Source organism: Bos indicus, chromosome 9, assembly GCF_029378745.1.
Source record: "Bos indicus isolate NIAB-ARS_2022 breed Sahiwal x Tharparkar chromosome 9, NIAB-ARS_B.indTharparkar_mat_pri_1.0, whole genome shotgun sequence".
In the NCBI taxonomy this organism is placed as follows: Eukaryota; Metazoa; Chordata; class Mammalia; order Artiodactyla; family Bovidae; genus Bos; species Bos indicus.
The window spans coordinates 41,402,365-41,419,969 of NC_091768.1; the positions used below are offsets into that span (position 1 = coordinate 41,402,365).

The following is a 17,605-nucleotide window of genomic DNA, read 5'->3' on the forward strand; positions in this document are numbered from 1 at the left end:
TGTCAGTTACCCCTTAGCTATACCATTACACTGTCTTCAAGTCCACCTGCCCTTAGCTTCTCCTCACAATTCACTATCTTAGAGGCTTCTAATCTTCTAACATTGAAGACCAATCATCTCTTCTCCCTGCTTGACACACTTTTTTATGGTCTCTTGACTTCTTCCCCTCATCTGAATCTATAGCACTACTTATACTTTTAACTAAATTCCACCTTATGTAGTTCTTTATTGGATTATAAAGCTCCTTAGGGCTGGAATTATGTTTCTTTCATCTTAGTATGCTCAGAAATACCTTGTGTGGGTTCTTGCAAAGCACTGTGCTCCCTGTAGAGAGCTGTTAAATGAAAGTTGTTAAATTCTTTGCTCCCTTTAAGGCCAAAATGTGGTTTAAAAAAATTACAGCCTGTTTCCCTCTAGCAGTGGTTATAAAAAGTATATCTTCTTCCTACCTTTGTCCTGACTCTGATTCAACCCTCCCCTTCCTTGAGGGGTTTAGGTAGATAGAAGAAAAGAAGGCTTGGAATGTCTCTTTTATTGAGATTGAAGTCATCTTCCAAATTACATTCTTCCTTATTTAAGCATGCCTATACATGTATCTGTCTTTTTACTTGTTCATATAACTTTAAGGATATGTGTGTGTGTTAGTTGCTTAGTTGTGTCCAACTCTTTGCAACCCCATGGACTTGGTAGCTCACTAGGCTCCTCTGTCCATGGGATTCTCCAGACAAGAATACTGGAGTAGGTTGCCATTCCCTTCTCTAAACTTTAGGGACGGTAAGCCCTAAATCTGTTTCTTGATCTTATATCCCTCCTTTCTTCCTCTGATTCACTCATTATGTGCCAAAGGACTCAGTGCTGGACAACATGGGTCATTTCTTACCCTTGGAACTTTCAGTTTCATAAGAGAGACTGGCTAACCCACTAGGAATTACAATTCAGAGATAAGTGCTTTAACAAGGGAAATATTTAAGGGAGATATTTTACCCCAGGCATGGAGGGGTCAGGGAAGGCTTCTCCAAGGCAGTGACTTCTAACTTCAGACTAATGGTGAGAAGTAGGCTTGGATTAGAGGAAACAGAATTGTAGTCAGAGGTAAGAGCCTGTGCACAAGTCTAGGAATGATCCCTGTGGGCAGACTATGAAGTTTGGTAAAGTCGTAAGGCTGAAGGAGGGGAATGGTTAGTCTCACTACCTCTTCCTTAGATGTGCACAGGTTTCCTTTGCCTGTACTCATTTTGTACACTTAAGAGAGACACTGCTTTCACCACTTTATGCCACCACTCAGAAAGCTTTTAGGGCTCCATTATTGCCTTTTGCTTTCTCTTGTTTTCTCTTTCACTGGCTTTGTAAGCTCCCTAAAACTGACCCTAACTTATTTCTCATTGCTTACCAACTCATATCCCCTGCCAGGGACAAGACAGTCTCCTTATAGTCTTCAGGAGTTCATCAAGCTTGTTCTCTACCCTATGCCATTCCCCTCTACCCATCTTTCAAGACTTCACTGACACTCTTCCTGCATATTTCTAGTGTTGGCCTCATTGTTTCTGAGTCTTTATCATCAACTGGATTGTAAGCTCCCTGAGAGCTGGCTCAGAAGCTACATTTTAAACTATTGAGTAAGAGAAAGGAAGGGGCATTGGACCTGAAGTCAGACAGACCCACCTCTGACTCTATCTCTGCCACTTAAAGGTTGGCTGGTTCCTTGTTGGGTAATACAAGAATAATGAGCTCCATTTCACAAGGTTGTTGTGAGAAATTGCACAAGTCACTCCATGTGAAATTTATAGACTATAACACTCTATATACACTTGCATTTTGTTTCACAGTTCTATAGAGTTATAGTCATTACATAATGTGTGATTTTATGGTTCCTTCCAAGACTGGATCTTGAGAATTTCAGACAGTTATTTTTCCTTTGTGACATGAAGGAGTGAAGTGAAAGTCGCTCAGTCGTGTCCGACTCTGTGACCCCATGGACTATAGAATCCATGGAATTCTGGAGAATTACTGGAGTGGGTAGCCTTTCCCTTCTCCAGGGGATCTTCCCAACCCAGGGATCAAACCCAGGTCTCTCGCATTGCAGGTGGATTCTTTATCAGCTAAGCCACAATGAAAGCCCAAGAATACTGGAGTGGGTAACCTATCCCTTCTCCAGCAGATCTTCCCAACTCAGGATTCGAACCGAGTCTCCGGCACTGCAGGCGGATACTTTACCAACTGAGCTATCAGGGAAGCCCGGATATGTCCTTTGTGACAGATTTCTTTCTAATCCAGGTCCTGGTCATTTTTATTTTTTCTCTTTTTCACCTGTTTCTACCCTGTTCTCAAACTTATGGATGAAATCACTTTAGGCAGCCAAGAAAATAGGTTGAGACATGAAAAAGTTCAGTTTCCTAATTTATCAATACACTGATGAAATCTACTGTCTTCTTCCCGTAGCATACACTGCATGCATAAGAACCAATTACTTAGCATCCACACCTTTATGTGAATGCTCTGGACGTAAAACACTGCTCAGGCCACTGTGGGCATTCGTAGTCCTAAGTAGTTTTTCTGATATCCCTGCTTCCCCAGGACCCATTATTCTTATTTTTTATTTTTATGCCTCTCCTCAGATGATTCTCAAATCAAAGGGTTCTATCAGTAACTTCTTGTCAGGTAGTAAAGCTCAGATTCTGAGGGTTCCAGAGCTAGGGATCTTGTTTATGCTTTTGCAGGACCAAAGAATGAGGAAACCCGAGGAAGCAGACACATGCCTCTAATCCCAAGTGTCAGGGAAAGCTATGGCCAAGTTAAAAGGCCATTTATTAATTTTTACCTTCCACAATACTAGAGGGAAAGAAGGGACCCAACATACTGATGTTGGTTACCTTACTAAGAGCTTATATTTTCTGTCAGTCTTTGACTATATCTAAGAACTTTACTGAGGGGATTGAAGAAGCTCAGGAAAATAGACTTTAATTGAATGCAGATTTATATAGGAAAATAATGAACACTTCCTTCCTTACTAAAAAATCTGCTTATTATTGGGGAGAAGGAGTGTTTCAGTGGGATAGGAGGTGGTATAAAAATGGCAACATCTAAAATTCAGCATTCATGGCATTTTAGGCAATAATTCACCCTCAGGAAAAGTATTTAATAAAGCAGAATCAAACCTGCTGCTCATACGAATTTTTCTGAAAAGTAAAATTGGCCTGAATCAAGTGCACTTAGTCTGGAGACCACCTTTTTGGTACAATTACTGTATTTTAAACCATGGTTTCATTGTTCCTAATAGTGTCTTTACTCATGAACAGCTAGGAAAAAAAAATATTTCTAGGACATGGAGCTTTGCAATCTTTAGGAAGTGTAGCCCTCTGAAATCCCTCATAGAACTCAAGACCATTTTTGCCACTTTAGTCCCCCATTTACTGCTTACATTATTGCACATGTTTAAGAATAAATAATTTTCTTAAGCAGAGAGGATAAAAAGTATCTTGAGTTCATCATTTTCATATGCTAAATGTGTTTGAGTAATCATGAAACTGTAAGAAAGTGAATTTAGACTCTAAATGTATAGACAGTGTACATTTTCAAGGTAATCTTCACACCCAGTTCAAAGATGCCTTCTCTCATGCCGCCAATAGGCACCACTGTGCCATTCCAGTGCCATTTTTTCATTTCTTCATCTGCAGAGTTTTTTGAAATATTTTTGGTGGTATTATTTTCTGATACAAATAACCATTGTTTAGGGACTGTTAGTATCTCTTTGTTCAACATACTGCTTACATGCCCCGGTGTTTGTTCTGTCCCAGGTCCTAGGCTTAAGGGAATCATTTTTAATTATTAGATTCTTTGTCCCTGTGGTAGGTGCTACCCAGTTTTCCATGTGTTATCAACTAATACTGCGTTTTAGGAAGTGCTTTTTTATGACCCAAGGATTTTAAAAGCAAAACTGTGTTACTTAGCCCAATCTTACTCCAATTTCTGCCTGCTCTAGTCTCTGGAAGAAAGATCACTTTACTTTTTGCCATATTGAGTTATTGAATTTTGATGATTTGAGAAAATCATCAAAACAAGACATAGACTGAAAGAAAGTATTTACAACACATATATCAGATAAAGCACTTGTATACAGAGTAAAGAGCACTTTCAACTCAGTAACAAGACTCCCAGCCAAATTTTTAAAAAATGAACAAAAAATTTGAACTGACACTTCATGAATGAAGATATATAAATGACCAATAAGCATATGAAATGATGTTCAATATAATTATCCAAGATATGCCAATTAAAACCACAATACATTTTAATTTGCTTTACACATAAGGGCTTCTCAATTTCAGCACTTGACATTTTGGGCCAAGTAATTCTTTGCTGTGAGGGGTTGCCCTGTGTGTTGTAGGATGGTTTGGCAGAATCTTTAGCCTCTCCCAAGTACGTGTCAGTGGCAGCCCATCTACCTACCAGTTGTGAAAACCAAAAATGTATCCAGACATTGTCAAATGTCCTCTAGCTGGGCAAAATCACCCCCAGTTAAGAACCATTGCACTACATCCATTTGATTGAAATGAAAAATATTGACTATGCTAAAGGTTGGTGAAGACGTGAAGCCTCTGGAACTCTCTGGTACACTGCTGGCAGTAAAATCTAAAAATGATACAACCACTGTGGAAAACAGTGTGGCAGTTCCTTGCATCCCCGGTGGCTCAGAGGGTGAAGAATCGCCTGCAGTGCAGGAGACCTGGGTTTGATCCCTGGGTCAGGAAGATCCCCTGGAGAAGGGAATGGCAACCCACTTCAGTATTCTTGCCTGGAGAATCCCATGGACAGAGGAGCCTGGCAGGCTACGGTCCATGGGGTTGCAAAGAGTCAGACACACTTGAGTGACTAACACATGCTTATTATATGAGCTGGCCACTCCACTCTAAGTGAAGAAAATGAATACATACATTTATACAAGGCTATTTCAGATCTTTAAGGAATATACTATCCTACTTGGGTGAAAAGCTTTTCATTTCACAGGTTTTTTCTTTGTTGACATATAGTTTCCATACTAAGATCATTTGGCTTACTAGGATCATTTTGCTTCTTTGTGAACCAAAGCTCCTTCAGTGAGGATCTACTGGTGTAGATTCTTACTTTTTTTCTTTTAAAATGTGTTTCTTCCATTCAGTTTCTTGAAAGATAGTTTCATATGTGAATATAATTCAAGAATGTACATTTTCTCTCGGTGTTTCAAAGACACTATTTCCCAATTTCTGACTTCCATTGTTAAAATTAGGTTATTGGTTTAGTTTTTCCTTTGTAGGTAATCTGACTTTTCTCTTGGATAACCTTTAAGATCTTTCCTTTTTCTTGGAATTTTTCAGTTTTACTCTGTCAAAAGATATATATTTCCTTTCAGTTACTCTGCATGGGATTCATTATACTTCCTGGAAAAATGAGGATTGGTGTCTTTAATCAGTTCTGGAAAATTCTCAACCATCATCTCTTAGAATATTGCTTTTCTGCTTTAAGAACTCATTAGATTTATATTAGACCTTCTATTCCATCTTCCATGTTTTTTAATTTTGTCTTTCATATTTTCCATCTCTCTGTGTTATGTGCTACATTCTGGAATATTCAGATTTTCTAGTTTATTAATATTTTTCTCATCTATGCTAAATATGCTGTTTATCCATTGAGTTTTGTTTCAGTTATAAAATCTATATTTAATCCATTTTTAAATCCGTCTTTTTTTATGGTTTATTGTTCCTCACCCATACTTTCCATTTCCTTTAAAGATTTAAGAAATGTATTAAACTGGTATTCTGTATCTATAATTCTAATACCTGAAGTCTTGAAAGTTTGAGTCAGGTGATCATTGTTTCTTCAGACCTCAGTAATGTTGTTTTTTTCCACAGTATGTTTTATTATCATAAGATCATATTCATTGGAATTTTATCTCCTTCAGACATAATCTGCATTTCTGACTGGAGCCTGGGGGACATAACCAGTCCACTTTAACTGAATCCTTGCCTTTTTTGATCGTTAGTTTTCAGTCCAGGTAGGTAAAGGGATTTTAGGCCCCAGCTCCTTATGTGTGAGCCACTTTGTGTTTGAAAGTTTTCAGGGGAGATTTCATCCCTTCAACCAAGAACAGAAGTTGAAACAGGAAAATTTTCTATTTCCTTTTGTAGCTGAGGTGTTTTTCCTAGCTTCAGTGATAGTCTAGCCCTTTGAGGTTGGCATTATGATGGGGTCTCTTGCCCACCCTCCAGTTTCCCAAGTCCTAGTCTTTGCTATCTGTTCCCTATGTTGCTGCTCTGGGTTACTGGGGATTTATAGCTCCCAGCCTATGAATAATCCCTACCTCCTTGGATTCCTTCTATTGGTCATTTTTTACTTCTGAAGATTTCTGTTACTTTGCCAGTTCAGCTATACCTTTTAAATTATATTTCTTACAGAAATATTTGTAGGTGTTTTGTACAACATGAGAAAGAATCATTATTTTGGAGGTTAGTTATTACCCTAATCTGTCAGAGAGTGGTGCTATTAGAGTTCTTTAAGGCTTAGGTCAGAGTGCACTTTTAGTAAACGGCTTGCTACTGTGCTGTCCACATTCTTATTTCTGCTTTTTAGAATTTTTCTGACCGTTTCCTTGTGATCAAATGATTGACTATCATTCTTTTTCTGTCAGTTCAAACAGTAGTCCCTACTTCCTTCTAAATTACTGTGGACTTACAAACTAAATAAATAAGCTAGTTATAATTTTGTACAAAATAAAAGTAAATTATCTCTAAGGTAAACCAAAGGTTTTCCTCTGAGTGCAGTATGTACTCTTTGGTATTAATATATATATTCTGTGGCATCTGTTTAACTTTTTTTTTCTTGCTTATTCTGGATTCTCAAGCTTGTCAAAAAAAAAGTCAATTCAGGTATAAAGAGATATTACTATATTAATAGTCTATAATAATCACCTATTTGGCCGGAAGTACTGATTTTCAAATGTAGAAGAAAATATTTTAAGGGATTTTAATCCCTTAAAATATGTATGTGTAAATACATACATAAAATATGTATAGTGAAGTCACTCAGTCGTGTCCGACTCTTTGCGACCCCTCAGGCTCCTCAGTTCATGGAATTTTCCAGGCAAGAGTACTGGAGTGGGTTGCTATTTCCTTCTCCATGGGATCTTCCCTACCCAGGGATCGAACCCAGGTCTCCCGCATTGCAGACAGACACTTTACCGTCTGAGCCACCAGGGAAGTCCAAAATATGTATGTGTATGTGTAAATAATCACTAGATATAATCCTACTAAATAAATCACTCTGAATTCTATATTTTTTTTTCAGTAGGCAATATGATATTTAGCCACTAAGAAAAGTTACCATGTTTTCTTATGTTTGAAGTCTTTCATACTGACTGATGATAATTGTGTGCCAGTTTGTCTTCATTTATGTTTTCCTTTTTCTCTTTTATATAAAATGTAATGTTTTCTAGATGTTATAGAGCATTTTTATTCTGGCAGTAGCATCAATGGAGAGTCAGTCTAGATTTCCTGGAAAGGGATGATGTTCTAATGAATTGGGTGGTCACAGAGAGTGGGCTGAACAGTCAGTTATACAAAAGAGATTGCAGAGAAAATAGAACAGGGAAGATAGGAAGAGATGAAGAGGAAAGTTCATGGTCCATTGACCTCTTTCCTAATCGACATGCAATCACTGGAATATTAACAGTGAAAAGAATACTAAATCTATGAGATCATCATGGTATAGTAGAAAGAACATGCCCTTGGAGGCAGACAGACTTAAGTTCTAACCTTCACTCAAGCCCCTTGTTTGCTCTGTAAACTTAGGTATTTAACCTCTTTGTCTCGAAGTTTTTCATTTCTGAGGGGCATCCCTGGTGGCTCAGTTCAGTTCAGTTGCTCAGTCACGTCCAACTCTTTGTGACCCCTTGGACTGCAGCATATCAGGCCTCCCTGTCCATCACCAACTCCTAGAGTTTAATCAAACACTTGTCCATTGAGTCAATGATGTCATCCAACCATCTCATCCTCTGTTTTCCCCTTTTCCTCCCGCCTTCAATCTTTCCCAGCATCAGGGTCTTTTCAAATGCCAGCTCTTCACATCAGGTGGCCAAAGTATTGGAGTTTCAGCTTCAGCATCAGTCCTTCCAATGAACACCCAGGACTGATTTCCTTTAGGATGGACTGGTAGGCTCTCCTTGCAGTCCAAGGGACTCTCAAGAGTCTTCTCCAACACCACAGTTCGAAAGCATCAATTCTTCGGTGCTCAGCTTTCTTTATTGTTCAACTCTCACACTCATACATGACTACTGGAAAAAACTATAGCCTTGACTAGACGGACTTTTGTTGGCAAAGTAATGTCTCTGCTTTTTAATATGCTGTCTAGGTTGGTCATAACTTTCCTTCCAAGGAGTAAGCGTCTTTTAATTTCATGGCTGCAATCACCATCCGCAGTGATTTTGGAGCCAAAAAAAAAAAAAATAAAGTCTGTCACTGTTTCCCCATCTATTTGCCATGAAGTGATGGGACTGGATGCCATGATCTTAGTTTTCTGAATGTTGAGCTTTAAGCCAACTTTTTTACTCTTCTCTTTCACTTTCATCAAGAGGCTCTTTAGTTCTTCACTTTCTGCCATAAGGGTAGTGTTATCTGCGTATCTGAGGTTATTGATATTTCTCCCAGCAATCTTGATTCCAACTTGTGCTTCATCCAGCCTGACATTTCGCATGATGTACTCTGCATATAAGTTAAATAAGCAGGGTGACAATAGACAACCTTGATGTACTCCTTTCCCAACTTTGAACCAGTCCACTGTTCTATATCTGGTTCTTACTGTTGCTTCTTGACCTGCCTACAGCTTTCTCAGAAGGCAGGTCAGGTGGCCTGGTTTTCCCATCTCTTGAATTTTCCACAGTTTGTTGTGATCCACACAGTCAAAGGCTTTAGTGTAGTCAATGAAGCAGAAGTAGATGTTTTTCTGGAATTCTCTTGCTTTTTTGATGATTCAACGGATATTGGCAATTTGATCTCTGGTTCCTCTGCTCTTTTTAAATCCAGCTTGGACATCTGCAAGTTCTTGGTTCGCGTAGTGTTTAAACCTGGCTTGGAGAATTTTGAGCATTACTTTGCTAGCATGTGAGATGAGTGCAATTGTGCAGTAGTTTGAACATTCTTTGGCATTGCCCTTCTTTGGGATTGGAATGAAAACTGACCTTTTCCAGTCCTGTAGCCACTGCTGAGTTTTCCAAATTTGCTGGCATATTGAGTGTAGCACTTTCAACAGCATCATCTTTTAGGATTTGAAATATTTCAACTGGAATTCCATCACCTCCACTAGCTTTGTTTGTAGTGATACTTCCTAAGGCCCGCTTGACTTCACACTCAGAGATGCCTGGCTCTAGGTGAGTGATCACACCATCATGGTTATCTGGGTCATTTTCTGTACAGTTCTTCTGTGTACTCTTGCCACCTCTTCTTAATGTCTTCTGCTTCTGTTAGGTCCATACCATTTCTGTCCTTTATTGAGCCCATCTTTGGATTAAATGTTCCCTTGGTATCTCTAATTTTCTTGAAGAGATCTCTAGTCTTTCCCATTCTATTGTTTTCCTCTATTCTTTAGCAAAACCTAGAGTTAGTCTCCAAATATATTTTAATTTCTCTCTAACTTCCTAGGGATGTATAGAATACAATGAAATATTGAGAAGAAGTATACATACATGTATACATTTTTGACAGCACCCTACACTATTGGTAGGAAATCTCCCTATGTTTAGTACATGGTAAGTTCAGGAGACAACTGATATGGCAAGTCAAACTGATGTATTTAAAGTAATTATCTTTTTAGGGAGCTAAAACTTGCAAATGATTTAAGCAGTACTTAAAAAAACAACAAACAAAGTTGTTCTTGAAGATTTTTAGGGAAAATATTAGAAACTGCTTTAGAATACTTTATAAATTTGGCAAGCCAAAAACAGAATGAAGAAAATTCTTCACTATTGTTTCATTGTGTTTTTATGTTTCTACTTCAAGTAACTGTCAATTTAAGCAAATACTTAGGTTTGAGCTAAACATTACAATGGTGAAATCTGTAACTCTGAAAAATTTCTTCTAAACCCTCAAACTTGCTTCTCTCAAGGATATGTATTGAGTAATAGAAATGAAAAAATTTTACATAGAATGACACTGTACAATTTGTTGTTTGCTTGCTTGTTTCAAAGATTATATTTGTATGTGGTTGTTTTTAATCATATTTTACATTTTTGGATCTGGACTGCAGCATTTTCTTCTTTGGTAGGTACCCCCTCTCGAATCCCCTCATGAATTTTAGAACCAATATTAGGGAATTTAAAAAGAGAAGAATCTTATACATATTCTTACCCTTATCCTCCATCCACAAATAAGAAAGAAAATTTCCCACAAAATTCTATATACTATTACAAATACAAAAATATTTTCAAGATAACTTTAATGTATACAGTGTCTGGCACAATAAAAATGAAAATGAAATTATCATGACATTATTAAAATTGGATATATTTTGTTAAAGGTTGATGAAAGGATTTTATCTTTCTTTATGTTACTTTTAACCCAGGACACTCTAATCTGTTATATAACTTGTCTCTGCTCTGACTCTGTATAATTTAAAAACAAAAAAACACACATTGAAGGTTGGACTTCTTTGGTATCTGGAGTGGTTGAGGCCTTACCTCTTTGTCTGCTTTCTGATTGGCTGAAAACTGTTGCTAAGCTTGTTTCTTTGTTCTTTGGGAAAGTCAAAAGTTGAGTGTGACCTATTTGAACTGTATCCTGCTGCTTTTGACTCTGCTTTTGCCTTCCTCCTGATCCATATGCTTTTTTCTGATATTTTTTGAAGTTTAGATTTTTTTAACCCATCAATTTGTAAATTTAGTGTTCTATATTTTAAGGTTTTAAGATTTTAGTTGTACCTTTATAATGCACAAATTACTATGGTTTAATTTTTAAAAATCTGGTTGAATACTTGAAAGTTGAATTTTCTGTCAGAAAGCATGTTCTCATTGTAAAGAGTAAATAGACTATTTAAAGACCTGCCTGTCACAAACACAAAAGATTAGCTTGGAGATCAATAATATCCTTATTGTTAATAGAAACAATTCCAAAGATCATCATTGAAAAATTTAGTAGGTCAACTTTTTGTGTTTTAGGTTAAAAGCTACTATTGATCATATTGGCATGTATGTTACTAAAGGATAAGACTGACTTTATTCATGTTTCTGGAGAAGGGCTAGAAGAATTGATAGTCCTTTCAGTTATAGACCAAATCCAGGACAGCTTAAATAAAAGTTGTACTGGAAGACAAGTTTGGTTTTTCATTCAGTAAACAATAATCAAATCATTGTGGTTATAAGAGTCTTTCCTCTAAGGCTCTATTTGGCATTGATGGGAATGAGACTTTGAACTAGATTTTCCCTAGCACTCCTTTAGAACCAGCATAAATCCTAGGAACATTCTCTGAACCTTAAAGCCTGACCTAAGCCTTGGATGAACAACATTGGGAGCTACAGACTAGACGGATTTTCTAAACCTACTGGGAGTTCTAGTGAACAGAACAGGAGATGTGGCATGTATATAAAAGTAATATTCACGTCTGATTTTTTTTTTTTGTCAGCATAGTCTTTAGTGAAACAATATTATCAGGATTCTGATTTATATACAATATCTAAAACTGGTGTTTTACTAATAAATGATCTCTTTAAAGTTCATATAAGTTACATTATTAAGCCAATTAGTGAGAACAATGAGGCTATCTTATGTTTTAAGCAAATTTGAAATAAAGGGGTTATGGATTATAGTTACTGTATTTCTGTATTTTCTTATATTCATAATATCAGAGAAGTCTATATTCACACAGCAAAGTACCTACATGCTGTGGCAGCCCACTCACTACTATAATTTTACTCATTGAGCAGAGGCAGACAGGCATGAATTTTTTTTAAAGGAAAGAACACACAAACTATATCCTTCCTTGTCACTGACAAATTTATAAGAATGTTCAAACGTGTACTCACAGAGAAGATGGAAAAAGTTTTATTTACTCCAGTATCTAAATTATTATTTTGATGGTTTCCAGTGCATTTAATGTTTATATATGTTTGTAGGTTACCTTGAAAAAAAAAAGCTCAAAACTAATGTTTCATAATATCTTTAAAGTACTTGCAAGAAATACAATTCTGAAATCACTAGTAATGTACAAATAAGCCTGGTATAGGAGGAGGCCAGGATCTGGTTAGCTTAAAGCATATAGTTCTTGATAAAATCAGGAATTATATTCACAGAGTAGAACTTTAAAGCTGAAGTAAAGTTTGAGAGCTCAAGAAGTTCAGGAACCCTTCATTTTAAATTTGAGGGGATTAAAACTAGAAGGGTTGTTAAGAAATTGCCATACCTTCTGGGTTTTTGTTTTTCTTACTTGTTTGGTACCCACCCCCCCACCCCCCCACCCCCCGCCTAGAGTTGGACAGTAAAGTAGATGATTCCCTATTTAATGTTCCCTGACAGAATCCCAAGCTATCTGCCAATCTGTGTGACTTACACAAGAGGTTTAAGTCTAAATAAAATAGATGTCCAGTCTCAAATTAAGATATTTCTGCTTGCCCATAGATTTAAGAAACTAAATGCATATAGTTGGCATTCAGTAAATATAGATAATAAATGACTGAATACTAAGTGTTTACGTAGTATTAAGATTTCTGTTAATTGGTAAAATAACAGCACTGACATCCATACATAAATCTATGCCCAAATATATTTTTTTAATTAAAGATATAATGAGTTTAAAAAGAATACTACCTTCTCCAACTTGTAACGTCTGAATAAAATCCTATTTTTGTATTTTTCAATTATTTGCCAAAAATTAGGAAAATCAGATTTTTCTATCACTACAAATGAAATGATCTTGAATTCTGTTTAAACTTAAACTCATGTAAAAAAAATAATTTTTAAAGTTGCATTATTCTTTTTTTGAGTATTTTTAGCTAAACAGAAAGATAGTAGTAACAAGTGAAAATAAATTTATATGTGAACTATGATGTCCTGAATGTACTCACATCCTTTGCACAAAGGGAAACGTGGCCTGCAGAGGTGCAGTGAGGGTTTTGGAGGGCAGAAGAACAGATGAGAAAGTACAGTGAAATGCCGTTATTTCTGAAACACTTGATAGCATGCAAGTAGTTTGTAGATGTGGCCTTGTACTTTGTGACCAAGTTAAAGATCTACAACTTAATACCCTCTTGAAAAACAGGAGATCTCAGGAGGCGGCAAAGAAAGAAGGTGATTTAAAGGATTAAAGGACCTTCAACTAAAGATTGTCACAAAGGAACTGAGGGTTCTTTGAGCTATGTTAGAAAAACATGTATTATTGAACTCTATTCACTGCTTGGTAGTACTAATCATGGTGAAGGGGCATGGATAGAGAGGTCAGGATAGCTGTTATAAACAAAAAATAACTTGCTTAAAAGATTTAGAACATTGTCATTAGGATTTTGTTTCTTTGAATGAAAATTATCTCTAGTATGAATGAAACATTCAAAATTCAGACATGATTAAGCTGATGACTTACTAATATGCATTTAGCCTAAACTCTTTAACTGTGGGTAAATTCAGTTCTATAAAGTCTGTGTGGGCTCAGGATAAGTTGAAGACACTAAGTTTGATTTTATTCTGTTTTGGAAAGACAATTTTTTAATATTATGCCAGACCAATATATTCCTTGGACTTAAAATTATAGGTTACATATGTAAACCAGTTATTGCCTAGTGCCCACAAAGAGAAGCATTTTGAGAATTTAAAAATATTTTCACATATGTTTTTAGGTAGAGATTAAATCTGGCCCCTCCAAAACTACTTTAAATATAACATATATGCATAGTCTGAGAAATATTTCTACTTGAACATGTCATACATTAAGTATCTTCCATTACTTTTTTTTTTAAGTTGGTATCTTACCAACTTAAGTTCATAAGTTGAACTCCTAAGAACATATGGGAAAAAGTCCTAACTCTCAACTTCCCATTACACTCACCTTTTTCCTGAACCTTGTCCTATTCCAAGTTAAACCTTTTCCTTCTTATTTACCTCAAAACAATGCTGAAAAGTAATTAGCCTCTAAAAGTTGTAATGAATGAATTCTTCCATTTAACTTTGGTATCTCAACTGTCACTTTCTTTCCTGATATTTCACTTTAGATAAGCCTGTGGATGTTTAAAGCCAGACTTGGGCTTTAAAATGTTCGTAAATTTGTCAAACAATGGTATGAATACAGGCAGTGTCTGACTTGTAAGTACCTGCCTGACTTAACAAGTGAGCCATATGTACCATTGCCCAAACCTTTATAGCCTCTATCTTGGCAGTATAGGAGAACAGGAACAGAAAAATCAAAGGAGCTTGGGAATACCTGGGGTTCCTGATGAGAAGAGACAATGAAAAATAGAATTAGCTTGTTAGAGCTGGAAAGGACAAGTTGATTCCTAAGCAGAGCCTGCCTGCCTGCCTAAATAGTGACCCCAAAGCCTCCAAGAGTGTTTGTCTGGATGGCCCAAATCTTTTATAATATGAATGTTGAAATTCATTTTTAAGCTTTCAGTTGAGTTAAACTTCTTTTTCAATGGAATCATCTCTGTGGTGTTCATTCATTACATTCTTATTGAAGGTCTACTGTGTGCTGGGCACTAAGACATTGGAAATACAGCAGTGAACAAGACAAATATTCTGATATTACATTCTATTGAGACAGACTAAATTAGCATGAAATGTCAGTCCCTCATACAATAATAGGTATGAGTTAGTTTAAGAAACCTATTCTCTTTCTAATACCTACCAGTTATTCTAAGAAAAAGAGTGGTAATGTGAGGAGCAGGTAGGAGGTTGGGTAGACTCAGGTGAGTTATGTAATAGGGGAGTTTGGGGTAGCATGAAGTCAGCAAAGGTCTGGGAAGACACTGAGGAATGATAGGGATAGAGAAATAGAAGAAAGCAGCTCTCAAAGACCAAGACCACTGATTGCATGATTGCTTTTTACTTTTCTTTTTTTTTTAAACCAGATCTCACCCTGAGATAACTAGATCTCACAAAAGGGATACATTTTTCTTTCTTCCTACCTTCTTCTCTTGCTATCAGAATCAAGAACGTAGGCTAACACACAATTATTCTAATTTTTAAAATATTCATTAAAAGCAGCAGCCTAGCTTATGCTGCTTTGGATTCAGACAGACCTAGGTTCTAAACTCAGTCTACTTTTACAACTTTGGATGAATTACCAATATTTTACATTTCTGTTTTACAGATTTTTAAAATAGAAATAATTGTATCTGCCTTACATGTGTAAAATCCTTAGTGTCTGATATTTTGGTCTTTTTATCATTAGTCTGGAAAGCCTGACCATGACTTAGCATGCTTATTCTTTTAGGAAAGGGATTTTCTAATTTAAAACTACTGACACTATTTGGAATATTACTTGTTTACAAATATGAGTGCTGGTCTGTTTCTAAAACCCTATATAAAAATTTAAAACTGTTCATTTCTAAAAGAAACCCTGAAGGAGAAAAGAGAGCAAAAATTTGTCAACATTCTTGCTTCTTTATAAGTAACATAATTCTAAAAATTAAATTGAAGAAGTGAAAAAAGTAGAGGACAAATAAGAGAAACGATCTCAATGTACCCAAAACATGCTGTTGAAAGGAAAAAAGTGCTTAGCAGGCAAGCTATATATAAGAAACAGGAAGATATCAACTAGAGGAGGAAAATCTAGACAAAATTAGTAAGCAGAAGTAATATTATAAACCAGAATTCATTCCAAATAAAAAATGTTTTAAATGACAATAGGGCATTTTTTTCAAGAAGCTTAAACTACATAAATCTAACAAATCCCACTCCCATTCTTAAAGGAGTTGTTTGGTTTAATGGCTGAAATCATTGTTATGTGTGTCTAATCAATTATTAAATATTTCTATTCTGAAGAATAGATCTACATATCTACAGTACTTTAATTCACTTTCAATTTCTTTAGTTAATAAAAAAAAATTCAAGGTTTAATATGTGGCCAATGAAAGTGTAATTACACCTTTTGCCCTGACTAGTATTCTATTAAAAGATATCTATTCTTTTTCATGAATTGACTATATTTTTAAAAGTCTAATGGGTTTAGGGAAGCCACTTGGTCAAGAGAGCATACAATTTGAGATTTATCTCCTGAATTTCAAAAACAAGAGTATAAGGCATCATTTCCTTTCTCAAGTGCATGGTGGTTGCATGCTTAGTCATGTCTGACTCTTTGTGACCACGTGGACTATAGCCTGCCAGATTCCTCTATCCTTGGGATTTCCCAGGCAAGAATACTTGAGTGGGTTGCCATTTCCTACTCCAGGGGATCTTCTCGACCCAGGGATTGAACCCATGACTCCTGTGTCTCTTGGATCAGCAGGTGGATTCTTTACCACTGTATCACCTACGTAGCCCCAAGAGAGACAAATCCACCTTCATCCCTGCACTTTGCTTCATTTCCATTGTTCTTCAGAACACCATCTTGCCTTTGCCACAGTTACCTCAACAATCTTCATAACACATCTTTGTACCTCTAGTTTTGCCTGAACCTTAGCTGAAATGCAAATTTGATGTCATTACATTCTTTAAAACTTTTAGTAACTCCACAGTACTCTTAAAAATGAAATTTATTGTCTTTAATGAATCTTAAACAAGGTCCCTCCTTACTGTTTGACCTAAACTCCATCCATTACTCTCCAAACTCTCTGCTCTAGACACCAGTGAGTGAGTGAGTGAGTGAAAGTTTCTCAATTATATCCAGTCTTTGCTTCCCCCATGGACTATACAGTCCATGGAATTCTCCAGGCCAGAATACTGGAGTGCATAGCTGTTCCCTTCTCCAGGGGATCTTCCCAACCCAGGGATCAAACCCAGGTCTCCCGCATTGCAAGTGGATTCTTTACCAGCAGAGCCAGCAGGGAAGCCCTCCAGACACCAGTTGTTGTTGTTGTGTTACTCGCTCAGTCGTGTCTGATTCTTTGCGACCCCATGGATTGTAGCCCACTAGGCTCCTCTGTTCATGGGATTCTCCAGGCAAGAATACTAGAGTGGGTTGCCATTCCCTTCTCCACCAGACACCAGTGAACTTCCTTTATTCAGCTTCCCTCTCCCCTGCCTCTGGGCCTTTGCACAGTGCTAGTTTCTTTGCGTAGAACTCTGTCTTTACTCTCCCAAACACTCCACCAATTTTCTTTCCAAGGCCTCTCTATTAATCCTCTAAGCCCTAGCTCAGATATCACTTACTTCAGGAAGCCCATCTTGAACCACCAGTCCAAGTCTGGACTCTAATGCTTCATGGGTCTCTGCTCAGATCAAGTCATTTGACACCACTCTTGTTTTTCACATGGGCGTACCATGGGCTTCCCTAGTAGCTCAGACGGTAAAGCGTCTGTCTGCAATGCAGGAGACCCAGGTTCGATCCCTGGGTTGGGAAGATCCCCTGGAGAAAGAAATGGCAGCCCACTCCAGTATTCTTGCCTGGAAAATCCCATGGACTGCGGAGCCTGGTAGGCTATGGTCCATGAGGTTGCAAAGAG

The 17,605-nt window shown here is 36.9% G+C and overlaps 2 protein-coding genes and 1 non-coding gene across 5 annotated transcripts in view; 2 read left to right on the plus strand and 1 right to left on the minus strand.

The window, feature by feature from the left end:
* The window catches only part of SESN1 (sestrin 1), a 114,376-nt gene that overhangs the window by 70,703 nt on the left and 26,068 nt on the right, over positions 1-17,605 (plus strand). The window lies entirely within an intron of this gene.
* Positions 1-17,605, minus strand: part of ARMC2 (armadillo repeat containing 2) — a 319,621-nt gene that overhangs the window by 20,099 nt on the left and 281,917 nt on the right. The window lies entirely within an intron of this gene.
* On the plus strand, positions 17,431-17,502 carry TRNAC-GCA (transfer RNA cysteine (anticodon GCA)). Its single transcript has one exon. It is a non-coding gene; the product is annotated as a tRNA-Cys (tRNA).